The sequence below is a fragment of the Condylura cristata genome, unplaced genomic scaffold, assembly GCF_000260355.1.
Source record: "Condylura cristata isolate star-nosed mole 26May11 unplaced genomic scaffold, ConCri1.0 scaffold00068, whole genome shotgun sequence".
NCBI classification, from domain to species: domain Eukaryota; kingdom Metazoa; phylum Chordata; class Mammalia; order Eulipotyphla; family Talpidae; genus Condylura; species Condylura cristata.
The window spans coordinates 607,264-610,033 of record NW_004567169.1 but is presented as its reverse complement, the minus strand read 5'-3'; positions in this window follow the sequence as shown (position 1 = coordinate 610,033).

Here is a 2,770-nt window from a genome sequence, read left to right as displayed (position 1 = left end):
GGCCAAGTGCCCTCCAGGCGGGACCAGCGCAAGCAGCCAACAGCGCGCAGGGGCTGGCCCCTGGGCACCAGCTGTTGGGGGGTGGGCAGGAGCCCGCCCGCCCCTGAGCCAGCCCCCCGGGACTTGGCGCTCCCTCTGGGGCCCCTGGAAGCCAGGGCCAGGCCGGGGTGGCCAAGTCAGTCACTCGGCGGTGGGGGCCGCAGAGAGGTCGGCAGCCTGGACCCTCGGCCTGGACTGCGTCACCTGTGGGCCACGGGGCGCGCCCCCCTCTGTCTGGCCCTGCGCCCTGCACGGGTACCACAGGCACGCTGCACCCAGCGGCACTGGCACCGACCCAGCCGCCCCGACTCCGCAGGGCTCCCCGGGCTGGGCACTGGGCACATGAGACCCAGGGCGGCCCCTTCCCAGGCCCGCACGGACAGGGCCCCCGGGGCGGCGCCAGCCCAGGCTCCCACCGCCCCGGGCGGCTACCAGGGTCCCACGCGGTGGCCATGTCCTGGAGCTGACCTCGCTGCCCGTGACAGGTGGCCCAGGCCTGCCCTGTCCAGCGTGACCTCACGCCCTGCCCGGGCCCGGCTGACCCCCAGCCCACATACCAGGCCCCGGGCATGTCCCACGCGGCTCGGCTGCTGGGCCACCCGGGACCCTCGGGCACCGCCTCCCCTGACCCCGCGACCCGGCCCCAGCAGAGGGGACCCGGCGGCCGCCCCCCGCGCAGCCGGACAGGCAGCGGGAGTGGCCCGGCCGGGCATCCGCCGTCTCACTTCCTCCATCGCTTCCTCTGGGGGCGGGAAGCCGGTGCGGTCTGCGGCTCCTCTGTGGGGTGCGGGGGCCGCTGCCAGGCCCGGGTGCCCGGCGCCCCAAGTGGCCGCCGTCAGGGCGTCACTGGCAGGTCTGGGTGCAGGCTGGTGGGAGGAGGCCACAGGCCAGGCCCCGTGAGCCCAGAGCCGCCCGGCAGGGCCCTGCACGCCGTGGCGCCCGGCCTGGCCCTGCCACCCTCTGCCTCCTCTTGCCAGGACCCGCCGCTGGCCGGGAGAACAGAGCTAGAGCGCCCGGCGGACGCGAGGGGCTGCCCGGGCCCGCGCCAGCGAAGGGCAGGGCGGGGGGACACACGGGCCTGCAGGCTGAGGGACAAGCTCCAGTTGGCAGCGGGCACAGCCCTGGGCGGGCCCTGGGTGGGCCAGCTGGGGGGCACAGGCGACCCCCCCAGGACGTGGCCCCACCCCGAACACACACCACCCCGCCCCTCCCCAGGGCCAGGCCCTCCAGGGCACCTTCAGGAGGGCCGTGTGTGGGGCCACCGGGAAGGGCTGAGGGCCCCGGGCCGGACCCCAGGCGAGGAGGAGGCGGGGAGAGACCCTCCCGAAGCCAGCCCGAAGTCCCCTGCGAGTGGTGGGCAGGGCCCGCCCGTGCGTGCCTGAGGCCGCGTCTGTGACGGGCATGGGTGTCAGCCCCTCGGACTGGCCCGGCCTGGCTTCCAGAACACGCCCCAGGGCACAGAGATGGTCGCCAGGAGAGGGTGTCCCCGCCTTCCCCACAGGGCACGCAAGGACGCGGCCCGGCCCACTCAGAAGCTGGGGGACGTCGTTGGCCAATTCCGGGGCAGCCTGGGCTGGCCCCACAGATGCCAGCTGGCAGCAGAGCCCAGGGTGCCCCCTGCCTGGCCTGGCCTGCGGCCTCCATCTGCACTGCCCACTCCAGGGTGGTCCCCGGCCAGGCAAGGTCACCATCAGACACCCCTGCCCAGCCAGGCCAGCGGGCCTGCCTCCCTGGGAGCACCAGTCACCCTCAGTTCTGGGGCGGCACCCCCTGCCCGCCAGCCCCCAGGCCAGGCGTCCAGGCCAGCTGCCCGCCCCACAGACCCGCGCACACCCTGCAGCGGCACCCATGCGCGGGGCCAGCCTGGGGGCCACTCCGGCCAGCAGAAGAAGGCTGGGCTCCGGGCAGGTGGACGCCTGCTTCCCTGCCCACGGCCTCCAGCGGGCCACTGCCCCGCCCGCAGGCACCTTGTAATCAGACAGAGGCACGGGGGGGGGGGGGCAGGGCGCTGGTCTGAGGCCGGGTCCCAGGCAGGGTGACTCTGTCTGGCCCGAGGGGGCGCAGTCCCGGGGGCCCCACACCCCCACCAACAGCGCCGATGCCCGGCACCATCTGGACAGCTGTCCCTGGGGTGGGGGGGGGCTGGGGCTGTTCAACACGGCCACGCCGGCCTGTGGGGCCGAGGGGACTGGACACTCTCAGCCCAGCAGGCCGACCTGCCCAGCCCTCGTCCGCGGGAGCAGGTGCCCCGGCAGGAGTGGGGGTCCAGGGCCTGCTCCAGGGAGGGCTGGACACCCACCAGGCCGGGCCGGAAGCCCGTGGCCTGGCGGCTCCGGTGGGGGACGGGGCAGCGGGCATCCTCGGCCTGCGGGTGTCAGGTGCAGGCCCAGCTGCCCGGTTCCCTCAGCCCGCCTGCCGCCACGGGGTGGGGCCAGCGGCCCCGGGGCGGGCCTGCTGCTGAGCCGCCCGCCTGGAGGGTGAGCGCCCGGCCCGGAGCCAGCTGGACAGTGCCACTTGGCCCCCTGCCATCGGGGGTCTGGGCACCCACCCAGCGTAGCTCTTCTGGGGCTCAGCCGGGCTGGCCGCGGTTCCACCGCCCCACGCAGGCTGCAGGGCTTCCCAGACGGCCCCACCCTGGGGGCGTCCTGTGCCAAGGCCCTGGACTGGCAGGCGGCCCCCGTGGGCCAGGACCCCCACCCAGTGCCCTCACGCGCCTCCCGGGGGCCGGCCT